The sequence below is a fragment of the Papaver somniferum genome, unplaced genomic scaffold (genome assembly GCF_003573695.1).
Source record: "Papaver somniferum cultivar HN1 unplaced genomic scaffold, ASM357369v1 unplaced-scaffold_33, whole genome shotgun sequence".
Taxonomy (NCBI): Eukaryota; Viridiplantae; Streptophyta; class Magnoliopsida; order Ranunculales; family Papaveraceae; genus Papaver; species Papaver somniferum.
The window spans coordinates 6,493,511-6,510,408 of NW_020644373.1; the positions used below are offsets into that span (position 1 = coordinate 6,493,511).

The 16,898-nt window shown below is 34.5% G+C and overlaps 2 pseudogenes; both read left to right on the forward strand.

Annotated features, from left to right (window-relative positions):
• Positions 1-46: 46 nt before the first annotated feature.
• On the forward strand, positions 47-5,397 carry LOC113342025 (annotated as a pseudogene).
• A 761-nt stretch (positions 5,398-6,158) lies between these two features.
• LOC113342055 lies at positions 6,159-7,966 on the forward strand (annotated as a pseudogene).
• Positions 7,967-16,898: the final 8,932 nt, after the last annotated feature.

Here is a 16,898-nt window from a genome sequence, read left to right on the forward strand (position 1 = left end):
TAATAATCGAGAAATTACAATAGAAAAGAAAAAAGGGGGGTTTGTGATGATTTTTCTACTAGGTAATCTATTATCCTTATCCATGAAGATAATAAATTCGGTCGTTGTGGTTAGACTCTATTATGGATTTCTGACCACATTCTCCATAGGCCCCTCTTATCTCTTCCTTCTCCGAGCTCGGGTTATGGAAGAAGGATCCGAGAAGGAGGTATCAGCAACAACGGGTTTTATTACGGGACAGCTCATGTTTTTCATATAGATCTATTATGCGCCTCTCCATCTAGCATTGGGTAGACCTCATACAATAACTGTCCTAGTTCTACCGTATCTTTTGTTTCATTTCTTCTGGAACAACCACAAAAACGTTTTTGATTATGGATCTACTACAAGAAACTCAATGCGTAATCTCAGCATTCAATGTGTATTCCTGAATAATCTCATTTTTAAATTATTCAACCATTTCATTTTACCGAGTTCAACATTAGCCAGATTAGTCAACATTTATATGTTTCGATGCAACAACAAGATGTTATTTGTAACAAGTAGTTTTGTTGGTTGGTTAATTTGTCACATTTTATTCATGAAATGGGTTGGATTGGTATTATTCTGGATACTGAAAAATAATTCTGTTAGATCGAATAAGTACCTTGTGTCAGAATTGAGAAAATATATGGCTCGAATCTTTAGTATTCTCTTATTTATCACCCGTGTCTACTATTTAGGAAGAATGTCGTTGCCTATTGTTACTAAGAAACTAAAAGAAGAAACTGCCGAAACGGAAGAAAGGGGGGAAAGTGAGGGGGAAACAGATGTAGAAATCGAAACAATTTCCGAAACGAAAGGGGACTAAACAGGAAGAAGGATCCATCGAAGAAGACCCTTCTCCTTCCCTTTGTTCGGAAGAAAATTCGAAGTTAGAAATACTTAAACTTAAAGAAGATAAAGACCTCCTCTGGTTTGAAAAACCTCTTGTTACTCTTCTTTTTGACTATAAACGATGGAATCGTCCAGTGCGATATATCAAAAATGATCAATTTGAAGATGTTGTCCGAGACGAAATGTCACACTATTTTTTTTTACATGTGAAAGTGATGGAAAAGAAAGAATCTCTTTTACATATCCACCTAGTTTGTCAATCTTTTTGGAAATGATAAAAGGAAAGATACTTATGTCCACAACTGAAAAACCCTCTTCTGAAGAATTGTATAATAATTGGGTTTATACCAACGGAAGAAAAAAGAACATAAACAACGCATTTTTCAATAGAATTGATGCTCTAGAAGGGGGTCTCTGAAACTGGATGTACTTGAAAAAAGGATTAGACTATGCAATGATAAGACTGAACAAGACTGCCTGCCTGAAGGGTATGATCCTTTTTTGAACGGAACCCGCCGCGAAAGCGAAAAAAAAAAGTATTTAAACTCAAGTTTGAATATGATGAGGCTTTCTCGGAAGAAGGTTGGATTTGGATAAATAAATTTCATAATATACTTCCCACAAACTACCAAGAATTTGAAGAAAAAAAGGAAAAATTTGAGAGAAAATACTTCCTTCCAGAAGAAGGAAAACTTAATTCAGAAAATATAACGAAATATTTATTTGATGCGGTTACACCCGATAGACATCATCAAAGAATTATAAAGGAATCAATTGGAATAAAAGAAAAAACGTAAAGAAGTTCCTCAATGGTCATACAAATTGATTACCAGTTTGGATCAACAAGATGGAACAATTTTAGAAGAAACGGCTGAGGATCATGAAATTAGGTCAAGAAAGGCCAACCATGTAGTCATTTTTACAGATACCGAACGTACAAATAGTACAACGAATACTAATGATGAAGTAGAAGAAGTGTTTGTCCTACATTATGCGCAGAATTGGATTTTCATCGAGATATAATCAAAGGATCTATGCGCGCTCAAAGACGTAAAACAGGTATTTGGGAACCGTTTCAAACAAATATCCATTCCCCCTTTTTTGGACAGAATCTACAAAAAGTTTTTTTTTTCTGCTGATACCTCGCGAATTTGGAATCTTATTTTTAAGAATTGGATGATAAAAAGTACGGAATTAAAAAATTCCAGTTTTGAGGAAGAGGCAAAAAAAAGGCTAAAAAAAGGAAGAAGAAAGGGGAGGAAAATGACCGGCTAGCAGTAGCGGAAAGCTGTGATACTGTTCTATTTGGTCAATCAATAAGGGGTTGCTTGTTAATAGCCCACTCGATTTTTAGAAAATATATTGGACTGCCTTCATTGATAATAGCTAAAAACATCAGCCGTATCTTATTATTTCAACCCCAGGAGTGGAATGAGGATTGGAGAGAGTGGGGTAGAGAAATGCATGTTAAATGCACCTATATTGGTGTTCAATTATCCGAAATGGAATTTCCAAAAAATTGGTTAACAGGGGGTATTCAAATAAAGATCCTATGTCCTTTCTATCTGAAACCTTGGAACAGTTCCAAGAAACGATCTCATCATAAAAATCCAAGGGGAATAAAGGAAAATTCTTGCTTTTTGACAGTCTGGGGGATGGAAACTGAATTTCCTTTTGGTTCTCCTCGAAGACGACCTTCTTTATTAAAACCCATTTTAAAAGACCTAGAAAAAAGAATTACAAAAAAAAAAAAAGGTTTTCTAGGTCTAAGAGTTTTAAAAGAAAAAACAAAAGGGTTTCTAAAGGACTCAAAAGAAAAAGAAAGTTGGACTCATAAAAAGGATTTTTTTCAAAAATAAATAAATAAAAGAGCTTGGCAAAGTAAATCCAATTATATTAGTTGGATTGAGAAAAGTATATGAATCAAGTGAAAATAAAAAAATTTCTCTCAAAGAAAATCAGATAGTTCATGAATCGTCCAGTCGAATTAGATCAATGTCTTGGACAAATTATTCACTAACAGAAAAAAAAAACAGAAGATCTGGCTGATAGGACAAGTAAATTAAGAATCAAATTGAAAAAATAATAAATGACAAGAAAAAAAAAGTTCCTAATTCCAGATAGAAATATTAATCCGAACGATACAAGTTGTAACGATAAAAGATTAGAAGCGCCAAAAAGATTTTTGCGGATATTCCAAAGAAGAAGTGCTAGATTAATACGTAAACGACACTCTTTTTAAAACTTTTTGATTGAAAAGATATATATGGACACCCTTCTATATCTCATTAATATTCCCAGGATCAATGCACAATTTTCCCTAGACTTAAAAAGAAGGAGAGATTGATAAAAAAAAGTTACAATGATGAAATAAAGAAAGAAGAAGTTGAAGAAAAAAAAAAGAATTCATGTCATTTCGACTAAAAAGAGGGCACTTTCTAATATTAGTAATAAGAATTTACATCATTTTTGTGCCCCAGTTGACTTGTCACAGGCATATGTATTTTACAAATTATCACAAACCCAAGTGATTAACAAATATCACATGAGATCTGTACTTCAATATGATGGAACGTCTTTTTTTCTTAAAGATAGAATAAAGAAATTTTTTGGAACACAAGGAATACCTTATTCTGAATCAAGACATTAAAAACTTAGCAATTTTGAAACGAATGGGTGGAAAAATTGGTTAAACAGTCATTATAACTATCAATATAATTTATCTAAGATTACATCGTCTCAATTAGCTCTACAAAAACAACGAAATGGAGTCAATCAAAGTCATACGATTTCAAACAATGCATCAACAAAATTGGATTCATATGAACAAAAAAATGTATTTCATTATAAGAAGCAAAATGCTTATGTAATGGATTCATTATCGAGTAAAACAAAAAAAATTTAAAAACAGTATGGATATGATCTTTTATCACAGAAATATATCAATTATAGATAAGGTAAGGATTCATATATTTCTCTATCACCATTACAAGTAAAGGGAAGCCGAAAAATTCCCTATAACTACAACACAAATAAACCCCCAATTTTTTATATGGCGGAAGGCATATAGAAGTCATTATCCAGGAGAAGATTGTATTGTTGATACGGATAAAAATCCGGATAGAAAATATTTTGATTGGAGAATCGTTTCTTTTTGTCTTAGAAAGAAGATCGATATTGAGGCTTGGGCTAATATGGATACTGAGACCCGCATGGATAAAAATACTAAAACAGGAATTAACTATTATTCTATCATTAATCAAATTGATACAAAGGATCTTTCGTATCTTACGATTGATAAACAAATAAAACCATCCAGTGGAAAAAACTTTTTTTTTGATTGGATGGGAATGAATGAAGAAATACTAAACCCCCCCATATCAAATCTGCACCTTTGGTTCTTCCCAGAATTGTTGGGGCTATATGATACATATAGGATTAAACCGTGGATTATACCAACAAAATCACTTGTTTTCCATTTTAATGGAAATAAAACCACCAGTGAAAATAAAAAGCTAAAAAAAAAAGATCTTGAATTAGAAAATCAAAATCAAGAAGAAAAAGAAGAATCAGACCAAGAAGAAAAAGAAGAATCAGACCAAGAAGAAAAAGAAGAATCAGACCAAGAAGATATTGGATCAGATCTATCAAACCAAGAAAAAGAAGTTAACGAGGATGACAGTGACTCATACATGAAAAAGAGTAGAAATCAAAATAAATGGAAGAGTACCACAGAAGCAGAACTAGATTTTTTCCTGAAAAGATACTTTCTTTTTCAACTGAGATGGCATAGTTCTTTGGATCAAAGAATAATTAATAGTATCCAGATATATTGTCTCCTGCTTAGACTAAACAATCCAAAGCAAATTGCGATATCCTCTATTCAAAGAGGAGAAATGCGTCTGGATATTTTGCTGATTCAATGAGATCCAAATCTTACAGAATTGATAAACAAAGGAGTATTGATTATTGAACCTGTTCGCCTATCTATACAAGGAGATGGACTTTTTATTATGTATATAACCATAGTTATTTCACTGGTCCATAAGAGTAATCACCAAACAATAGAAAAAACCAACAAAAAGAAAACGATTATAATAGTTCTTTTGATGAATCCATTAAAAGACTTAGACATGAAAGGGTGCTTGAAAAGAGAGATGAAAAAAATATGCTTTTGTTGTTCCTGAAAATATTTTAGCTCCTAGATGTCGTAGAGAATTGAGAATTCAAATTTGTTTGAACTCGGAAAAAAGATATGTTTTGGATAGAAAGAAAACATTTTACAATAAGAACAACATAAAGAACTGCGGTACTTTTTTGGAGGAGAGCAAGCATCTTGATAAAGATCCAAAGAATTTATATAGAGATAGAATTAAATTAATGAAATGGAAATTTTTTCTTTGGCCAAATTATCGATTAGAGGATTTAGCTTGTATGAATCGTTATTGGTTTGATACTAGTAATGGAAGTTGTTTCAGTATGTCAAGGATATAAATGTATCCACGATTTACCATCAATTAATGGTAAATCTCCTTCCTATCTATAACGTGCCAGATATGGCATCATATATGAAGGCAAACAAATGAACCCGCACATTTGTCTTATATTTATTTATATTCTGGTTTCCCGTATAGGATACTGATTCAATGACCTAAGAATCTTCTTCGGCTCTATTTTTCCCTTACTTTTTTGGGGGGGTTGAAGAACTCGACCAGTCTTTTGTATCTATATGCGAATGAAATTGCAAATTGGATTGATTCATTAAATTTGAAAGTAAAAGGTAGTATATGAAAAAATAATTTTTTTATGTATACCAGAACCAGATTTTAAAAACCGATATTATTTTTACTGATCGACAAACTCCATTTTTTTATAAAAGAAAAAAAAGGAGAAGCGCTCTTTTTATGATAAAAAAAGCATTCATCTTAGTTATTTTGCAAGAAGAAAAAGAGTAAAACAAGGGGTCCGTTTCCTTTGAATTTCAAAAATTAAGTTTCACCAATAAAATGCGGAGACTCACTTTCCATTTTGAATTTCACAAAAAGGACTTTTTATCTCAGAGAGGTATAGGGAAAACTCTGGTAAAACGGCAACGGTTGCTGGCTTATTTGTAAAAAAAATAGAATACGTTATAAAGAATTAATAGGTCGTTTGGATTCGGGAGCCATAGACTAGTTAAGTTAATTTGAAGCTTTAGCTTGAATTATTTGATTTATTAGATTTTGAATTTTTATGAACTTTGTTTCGTTTTCAGCAATTCATGGAATAATGAATAGGGGAAAAAATATGACTGTATCAGCTACAAGAAAAGACCTCATGATAGTCAATATGGGTCCTCACCACCCATCGATGCATGGCGTTCTTCGACTCATCATTACTCTAGATGGTGAAGACGTTATTGACTGTGAACCTATATTGGGTTATTTACACAGAGGGATGGAACAAATAGCGGAAAACCGAACAATTATACAATATCTTCCTTATATAACGCATTGGGATTATTTAGCTACTATGTTTACCGAGGCAATAACTGTAAATGGACCAGAACAGTTAGGAAATATTCAAGTTCCTAAAAGAGCCCGTTATATCAGAGTAATTATGTTGGAACTGAGTCGTATAGCCTCTCATTTATCATGGCTTGGCCCTTTTATGGCGGATATAAGTGCGCAGACTCCTTTCTTCTATATTTTCAGAGAGAGAGAATTGATATATGATCTATTCGAAGCTGCCACAGGTATGCGAATGATGCATAATTATTTTCGTATCGGAGGAGTAGCTGCTGATCTACCTCATGGCTGGATAGATAATGTTTAGATTTCTGCGATTATTTTTTAACCGGGGTTGCTGAATATCAAAAGCTTATTACGCAAAATCCTATGTATTTATAATGCATTGAGGGGGTATGCGTTGTTGGTGGAGAGGAGGCAATAAATTGGGGTTTATCAGGGCCAATGCTACGAGCTTCCGCAATACAATGGGATCTTCGGAAAGTCGATCATTATGAGTGTTGCGACGAGTTTGACTGGGAAGTACAATGGCAAAAAGAAGGGGATTCATTAGCCCGTTACTTAGTCCGAATCGGTTAAATGACAGAATCCATAAAAATTATTCAACAAGCTTTGGAAGGAATTCCGGGAGGGCCCTATGAAAATTTAGAAGCCCGACGCTTTGATAAAGCAAGGGATTCTGACTGGAATTATTTTGACTATAGATTTATTAGTAAAAAAACATCTCCCACTTTTGAATTGTCAAAAATAAAACTTTATGTGAGAGAAGAATCCCCAAAGGGGGAATTGGGAATTTTTCGGATAGGGGATCATAGTGCTTTTCCTTGGAGATGGAAAATTCGTCCTCCGGGTTTTATCAATTTCCAAATTCTTCCTCAGTTAGTTAAAAGAATGAAGTTGGCGGATATTATGACGATACTAGGTAGTATAGATATCATTATGGGAGAAGTTGATCGTTAATATGATAATTGATACGACAGAATTACAGGCTATCAATTCTTTTTTCAGATTGGAATCCTTAAAGGGGGTCTATGGTCTTATATGGTTGCTTGTCCCTATTTTTACTCCAGTATTGGGAATCACGATAGGAATACTAGTTATTGTGTGGTTAGAAAGAAAAATATATGCGGGGGTACAACAACGTATTGGATCCGAATACACGGGTCCTTCGGGAATTCTTCAAGCTCTAGCAGACGGGACAAAATTACTTTTTAAAGAGGATCTTCTCCCATCTAGAGGGGATATTCTTTTATTCAGTCTCGGACCCTCTATAGCAGTCATATCCATTTTACTAAGTTATTCAGTAATTCCTTTTGGATATCGTCTTGTTTTAGCTGATCTCAGTATAGGTGTTTTTCTTATGGATTTCTATTTCAATTATTGCTCCTATTGGACTTCTTATGTCAGGATATGGGTCAAATAGTAAATATTCTTTTTTGGGTGGTCTACGAGCTGCTGATCAATCGATTAGTTATGAAATACCATTAACTCCATGTGTGTTATCAATATCTTTACGTGCGATTCGTTGGGGCATGAACTTTTACCTAATTTTTTCTAGGAAAGAAGTTGAATGGAGTGAATAGAGATCCTCGTTTTTTTATTCGTCATTCGGGGTGATGACCTAAACTAGATAGTTATATGAGTGAAACAAAACAGCTTCTAAATTAGCGGTAAAAAGGTTGAGACTCATTCCCTATGTACAAGAGTTAAGCAAAAAAAGAGAAATTACCCCAAGGTTGGTTGATTAGTCATCACGGTTTGAAGCGGGTAGAAAAGATCAACTGGCTAGAGTTTTGTTTTAACTTATATTGTATGTATTACCATACCGGGGATCGAGCAAAAATGAGTGGACGGTTAGGAACACCAAAATACACAAAGGATTAGTAACGGAGATAATGTAAGTTACCAAAAAAGGTATTTCTGCATAAACGGAATCATAACGGGGCTTCAAGTTGGTAGAAACGATAAAGTAGTACTTCCCCACGATCCCGATCCCGAGTATGGTCCTATCCACAGGTGAAATAAATAATTATCAGGAACGAAGTTATCCTTTTTTTTAGCCCACTTTTACTTTTCTTAGAAAGAAGAATAGGAACGAAATAAATAGGTTGAAATACCCACTTTTACTTTGCAGTTTTTGTAATTTCTTCCCTAGCAGAATGTGAGAGGTTACCCTTTGATTTACCAGAAGCCGAAGAAGAATTAGTAGCAGGTTATCAAACCGAATATTCCGGTATAAAATTTGGTTATTTTATGTTGCTTCCTATCTAAATCTACTAGTTTCTTCATTATTTGTAACAGTTCTTTATTTAGGGGGTTGGAATCTTTCTCTTCCGTACATAAGGGTATTGCTCCAACTCATTTATTCTTTGCTGATGACATTATGATTTTTTGCAAGGGAAATATGAAGAGTGTGAAGAATTTGGTGAAACTTTTGGAGAGTTACCAGCAAGCCTCAGGTCAAAGGGTTTGTAGGGAGAAGAGCAAGATTTACTTTGGTGGTGGGACTTTGAGTAGGCGCCGGACCATTGCTACCTTCTTGGGTATGGCAATTTCTAACTTTCCTGATAGGTATTTGGGAGTTAAGGTGATGCCGGGAGTGGTAAAGTATAGTCACATCAGCAACGTTGTTGATAAGTTGAAGGATCAACTTTCGGTTCTGAAAGGTAAGATGTTATCTTTTCAAGATAGAGTTGTGCTTGTTAAGAATGTTCTTTCGAGCTATTCCATTCATAACATGGCTGTGTACAAATGGCCGGTAAAATTCACTCTTCAATGTGAGCGTGTGATTCGTAATTTTCTGTGGTCGGGTGATTCTAACCTTTCTAGAGCTTTTGTAGTAGGTTTCGATAAGATTTGTAGTCCTTTAAAGGAAGGTGGTCTTGGGATCACTAGCCTAAGGACTATGAATAAAGCTTTGCTGATGAAATTGTGGTGGTCTATAAAATCTTCTCGTAAGAGGTGGGCTCGGTTTTTGGAAGCCAAATTCACTTGTAGGGATGGTCGTATTAAGATGGCGGGGGTGAAATCTTCTATTCTTCCTGGTCTTCGTTGGGTTCATAAGGAGATGGTGAATAACACGAAGTGTTTTATTGGTGACGGTAGGGATACTTCTTTATTCTTTGATATTTGGTATGGAAATACAACCTTAACTAGTGTTTTAAATCGCACGGACTTAGACAGATCAGCTCGTGTATGTGATATTATTGTGCAAGGTGATTGGCAGATTCAAGGAGTTCATTTGCAGCTCCTCTTAAGTGCTGGTGTGGTACAACAAGATTTACCAAAAATTCATATGGGAGTGGATAGGCGTATTTGGATGCCTGATTTACAAGGTACATTTTCTGTCAAGGCAGCAAGGGAGTTGATTAGGAAGAAATATCCTATTTTGAGGGAGGCGTGGCTGTTATGGAAGAGGGTGGTGCATCCTTCATTGGCGGCTCAGAACTGGAAGTTTATTCGTGGTGTTGTGCAACTCTTGATAAGGTACGCAGCAGATTCAAATTTCAACTTGCATCCAAATGTAGTGTGTGTCAGATTGAGGAGGAGTCTCTCCAACATGTTCTTTGGAGCTGTAATTTTGCGCAAAGAGCTTGGGAGTGGATTGAAGGAATTTTCAAAATTAAACCTTATTATGATATTATTACTTCTTATCATGAGGCAAAAAATCATAGTGGTATTGTTAAGGATTTGTGGTTGGTAGTGAATTTGGTTGTGCGTTCAGAATTATGGTTCACTAGAAACAAAAAAGTGTATGAAAAGAAGAATCCTTGTTGGTCTTTATTTCAAAAACGTGTTTTTAATTTGATGCAAGAATATTCAGTTCGAATGAAGAGTTTTATGCATAATTCTTTGGAAGACTTGAGAATTCTGGAGTTTTTTCGAGTTCGGCATAGAAAGGTGAAGTTTACTGATCCTAAGGAGTGTTTTTGGTTTCCTCCTAATGCTAATGAATTGCTTTTGTGCACAGATGGCGCCTCAAGAGGTAATCCAGGGGTGGCGGGAGCTGGTGTTGTTGCAAGGAATGCAAATTGTGAGGTGGTTGGTGCTTTGTGTATTGGCTTGGGAGTTACTTCTAATTATTTGGCTGAATTGTATGGTATTATTGTGGGTATGGAGTGGGCAGTTCAGTGGGGATATGATTGCATTGTTATTAGATCAGATTCTACAAGTGTGTTGAAGGCTTTGGAAGAAGATAACGTTCCTTGGTTTGCTAGGAAAAGATGGATGGAAGTTAAAGGTTTATATGGTTCAATTCGTTTTGAACATTCCTTTAGAGAGGCAAATTTTGCAGCTGATACCATGGCAAAGCGTGGTTGTTTATTAGAGGATGGGGTTGGTAATCATTTTGAAGGTCGCCCAGTTTTCTTAAGTTCTATTGAATTCCCAAATGTAATTTATTATCGTTTTAAATAGGTTTTAGGAGTTTTTGGGGTCACATTGATCTCTTTTCTCCTATATCTATCTTGTAAATAATTTTTCTTATCTATACAATTTCTTGACTTAGCAAAAAGAAAATCAACATTTGGCATAATTACTATTGAAATCGGTAAAACTAGCTTTTTGATAGCATATTATGGAATTTTCCTAAATTCTAAACACCATTTTCCATCAAAATAGATCCCTCCTTAGTTTTTTTATAATCCCGGGTCATTGGTTTTAAACAGGATATTTTCCTAGTATATAGGTTTTTTTTTATAAGTTAAAAATTATATTAATAGATAACAAAGTTTATAAGAGAAGTTTACAAGAAAAGAGGCTGCCCCAAAAAATTATAAACTTATAAACTAGTATATAGGAACTACCCTTGAAAGCGTTCTGGAACTAGAAATCGACTTTTAAGAGCTGATAAACCTTAAAATCTTTGTTGAAAACTGAGTACCATGTGATGTACTGACGTCGTTGGACCTTTTTCCATCCAAATACAATCCTATTGAGTTGTTTAAGAAACTCAAAGTGCAGTAACGCTCAACATTTGGCATAATTACTATTGAAACCGGTAAAACTGGCTTTTTAATAGCATATTATGGAATTTGCCTAAAATCTATACACCATTTTCCATCAAAATAGATCCCTCAATTTTTTTTACTAATCCTGGGTCATTGGTTTCAAACAGACCATTTTCTTAGTATAAAGGAACTACACTAGAAAGCGTTCTGAAAGCGCTCTGGAACTAGAAAACGACCTTTAAGAGCTGATAAACCTTAAATTCTTGGTTGAAAACTTAGGACCATGTGACGTACTGACGTCATTGGCCCTTTTCCCGTCCAAGTACTATCCTCTTGAGTTGTTTTAGAAACTTAAGGTGCTGTAACGCTCAACATTTGGCACAATTACTATTGAAATCGGTAAAACTGGCTTTTAGATAGCATATTATGGAATTTTCCTAAAATCTAAACACCATTTTCCATCAAAACAGATCCCTCCTTAGTTTTTTTACTAATCATGGGTCATTGGTTTCAAACATGATATTTTCCTAGTATACATGAACTACCCTTGAAAGCGCCCTGGAACTAGAAAACGACCTTTAAGAGCTGATAAACCTTAAAATATTGGTTGAAAACTTAGGACCATGTGATGTACTGACGTCGTTGGCCCTTTTCCCATCCAAATACCATCCTCTTGAGTTGTTTAAGAAACTTAAGGTGCTGTAACGCTCAACATTTGGAATAATTACTATTCAAATCGGTAAAACTGGCTTTTAGATATCATATTATGGAACTTTCCTAAAATCTAAATACCATTTTCCATCAAAATAGATCCCTCCTTAGTTTTTTACTAATAACGGGTCATTGGTTTCAAACATGATATTTTCCTAGTATATAGGTTTTTCTTTTTATAAATCAAAAATTATATTAATAAATAACAAAATTTACAAGAGAAGTTTACAAGAAAAGAGGCTTAAAGCCCCAAAAAATTATAAACTTATAAACTAGTATATAGGAACTACCCTTGAAAGAGAACTAGAAAACGACTTTTAAGAGCTGATAAACCTTAAAATCTTTGTTGAAAACTGAGGACCAAGTGATGTACTGACATCGTTGGCCCTTTTCCCATCCAAATACAATCCTCTTGAGTTGTTTAAGAAACTCAAAGTGCTGTAACGCTCAACATTTGGCATAATTACTATTGAAACCGGTAAAACTGGCTTTTTAAGAGCATATTATGGAATTTGCCTAAAATCTATACACAATTCTCCATCAAAATAGATCCTTCAATTTTTTTTTACTAATCCTGGGTCATTGGTTTCAAACAGACCATTTTCTTAATATATAAGAACTACACTAGAAAGCGTTCTGAAAGCGCTCTGGAACTAGAAAACGACCTTTAAGAGCTGATAAACCTTAAAATCTTGGTTGAAAACTTAGGACCATGTGACGTAATGACGTCATTGGCCCTTTTCCCATCCAAATACAATCCTCTTGAGTTGTTTAAGAAACTCAAAGTGCTGTAACGCTCAACATTTGTCATAATTACTATTGAAACCGGTAAAACTGGCTTTTTAATAGCATATTATGGAATTTTGCTAAAATCTATACACCATTTTCCATCAAAATAGATCCCTCAATTTTTTTTACTAATCCTGGGTCATTGGTTTCAAACAGGACATTTTCTTAGTATATAGGAACTACACTTGAAAGCGTTCTGAAAGCGCTCTGGAACTAGAAAACGACCTTTAAGAGCTGATAAACCTTAAAATCTTGGTTGAAAACTTAGGACCATGTGACGTACTGACGTCATTGGCCCTTTTCCCATCCAAGTACTATCTTCTTGAGTTGTTTTAGAAACTTAAGGTGCTGTAACGCTCAACATTTGGCACAATTACTATTGAAATCGGTAAAACTGGCTTTTAGATAGCATAGTAAGGAATTTTCCTAAAATCTAAACACCATTTTCCATCAAAACAGATCCCTCCTTAGTTTTTTTACTAATCATGGGTCATTGGTTTCAAACATGATATTTTCCTAGTATACATGAACTACCCTTGAAAGCGCCCTGGAACTAGAAAACGACCTTTAAGAGCTGATAAACCTTAAAATCTTGGTTGAAAACTTAGGACCATGTGATGTACTGACGTCGTTGGCCCTTTTCCCATCCAAATACCATCCTCTTGAGTTGTTTAAGAAACTTAAGGTGCTGTAACGCTCAACATTTGGCATAATTACTATTCAAATCGGTAAAACTGGCTTTTAGATATCATATTATGGAACTTTCCTAAAATCTAAATACCATTTTCCATAAAAATAGATCCCTCCTTAGTTTTTTTACTAATAACGGGTCATTGGTTTCAAACAGGATATTTTCCTAGTATATAGGTTTTTCTTTTTATAAATCAAAAATTATATTAATAAATAACAAAATTTACAAGAGAAGTTTACAAGAAAAGAGGCTTAAAGCCCCAAAAAATTATAAACTTATAAACTAGTATATAGGAACTACCCTTGAAAGAGAACTAGAAAACGACTTTTAAGAGCTGATAAACCTTAAAATCTTTGTTGAAAACTGAGGACCAAGTGATGTACTGACATCGTTGGCCCTTTTCCCATCCAAATACAATCCTCTTGAGTTGTTTAAGAAACTCAAAGTGCTGTAACGCTCAACATTTGGCATAATTACTATTGAAACCGGTAAAACTGGCTTTTTAAGAGCATATTATGGAATTTGCCTAAAATCTATACACAATTTTCCATCACAATAGATCCCTCAACTTTTTTTTACTAATCCTGGGTCATTGGTTTCAAACAGACCATTTTCTTAATATATAAGAACTACACTAGAAAGCGTTCTGAAAGCGCCCTGGAACTAGAAAACGACCTTTAACAGCTGATAAACCTTAAAATCTTGTTTGAAAACTTAGGACCATGTGACGTAATGACGTCATTGGCCCTTTTCCCATCCAAATACAATCCTCTTGAGTTGTTTAAGAAACTCAAAGTGCTGTAACGCTCAACATTTGTCATAATTACTATTGAAACCGGTAAAACTGGCTTTTTAATAGCATATTATGGAATTTTGCTAAAATCTATACACCATTTTCCATCAAAATAGATCCCTCAATTTTTTTTACTAATCCTGGGTCATTGGTTTCAAACAAGACATTTTCTTAGTATATAGGAACTACACTTGAAAGCGTTCTGAAAGCGCTCTGGAACTAGAAAACGACCTTTAAGAGCTGATAAACCTTAAAATCTTGGTTGAAAACTTAGGACCATGTGACGTACTGACGTCATTGGCCCTTTTCCCATCCAAGTACTATCCTCTTGAGTTGTTTAAGAAACTTAAGGTGCTGTAACGCTCAACATTTGGCACAATTACTATTGAAATCGGTAAAACTGGCTTTTAGATAGCATAGTAAGGAATTTGCCTAAAATCTAAACACCATTTTCCATCAAAACAGATCCCTCCTTAGTTGTTTTACTAATCATAGGTCATTGGTTTCAAACATGATATTTTCCTAGTATACATGAACACCCTTGAAAGCGCTCTGGAACTAGAAAACGACCTTTAAGAGCTGATAAACCTTAAAATCATTGTTGAAAACTGAGGACCATGTGATGTACTGACATCGTTGGCCCTTTTCCCATCCAAATACAATCCTCTTGAGTTATTTAAGAAACTCAAAGTGCTGTAACGCTCAACATTTGGCATAATTACTATTGAAACCGGTAAAATTGGCTTTTTAATAGCATATTATGGAATTTTCCTAAAATCTGTACACCATTTTCCATCAAAATAGATCCCTCAATTTTTTTTACTAATCTTGGATCATTGGTATCAAACATGACATTTTCTTAGTATATAGGAACTACACTTGAAAGCGTTCTGAAAGCGCTCTGGAACTAGAAAACGACCTTTAGGAGCTGATAAACCTTAAAATCTTGGTTGAAAACTTAGGACCATGTGACGTACTGACGTCATCGGCCCTTTTCCCATCCAAGTACTATCCTCTTGAGTTGTTTTAGAAACTTAAGGTGCTGTAACGCTCAACATTTGGCACAATTACTATTGAAATCGGTAAAACTGGCTTTTAGATAGCATAGTAAGGAATTTGCCTAAAATCTAAATACCATTTTCCATAAAAACAGATCCCTCCTTAGTTTTTTTACTAAGCATGGGTCATTGGTTTCAAACATGATATTTTCCTAGTATACATGAACACCCTTGAAAGTGCTCTGGAACTAGAAAACGACCTTTAAGAGCTGATAAACCTTAAAATCATTGTTGAAAACTGAGGACCATGTGATGTACAGACATCGTTGGCCCTTTTCCCATCCAAATACAATCCTGTTGAGTTATTTAAGAAACTCAAAGTGCTGTAACGCTCAACATTTGGCATAATTACTATTGAAACCGGTAAAATTGGCTTTTTAATAGCATATTATGGAATTTTCCTAAAATCTGTACACCATTTTCCATCAAAATAGATCCCTCAATTTTTTTTACTAATCTTGGGTCATTGTTATCAAACAGGACATTTTCTTAGTATATAGGAACTACACTTGAAAGCGTTCTGAAAGCGCTCTTGAACTAGAAAACGACCTTTAAGAGCTGATAAAACTTAAAATCTTGGTTGAAAACTTAGGACCATGTGACGTACTGATATCATTGGCCCTTTTCCCATCCAAATACTATCCTCTTGAGTTGTTTTAGAAACTTAAGGTGCTGTAACGCTCAAAATTTGGCACAATTACTAATGAAATCGGTAAAACTGGCTTTTAGATAGCATATTATGGAATTTGCCTAAAATCTAAACACCATTTTCCATCAAAACAGATCCCCCCTTAGTTTTTTTACTAAGCATGGGTCATTGGTTTCAAACATGATATTTTCCTAGTATACATAAACTACCCTTGAAAGCGCTCTGGAACTAGTAAACGACCTTTAAGAGCTGATAAACCTTAAAATCTTGGTTGAAAACTTAGGACCATGTGACGTACTGACGTCATTGGCCCTTTTCCCATCCAAATACTATCCTCTTGAGTTGTTTTAGAAACTTAAGGTGCTGTAACGCTCAACATTTGGCACAATTGCTATTGAAATCGGTAAAACTGGCTTTTAGATAGCATATTATGGAATTTGCCTAAAATCTAAACACCATTTTCCATCAAAACAGATCCCTCCTTAGTTTTTTTACTAATCATGGGTCATTGGTTTCAAACATGATATTTTCCTAGTATACATGAACTACCCTTGAAAGCGCCCTGGAACTAGAAAACGACCTTTAAGAGCTGATAAACCTTAAAATCTTGGTTGAAAACTTAGGACCATGTGATGTACTGACGTCGTTGGCCCTTTTCCCATCCAAATACCATCTTCTTGAGTTGTTTAAGAAACTTAAGGTGCTGTAACGCTCAACATTTGGCATAATTACTATTCAAATCGGTTAAACTGGCTTTTAGATATCATATTATGGAACTTTCCTAAAATCTAAATACCATTTTCCATCAAAATAGATCCCTCCTTAGTTTTTTTACTAATAACGGGTCATTGGTTTCAAACAGGATATTTTCCTAG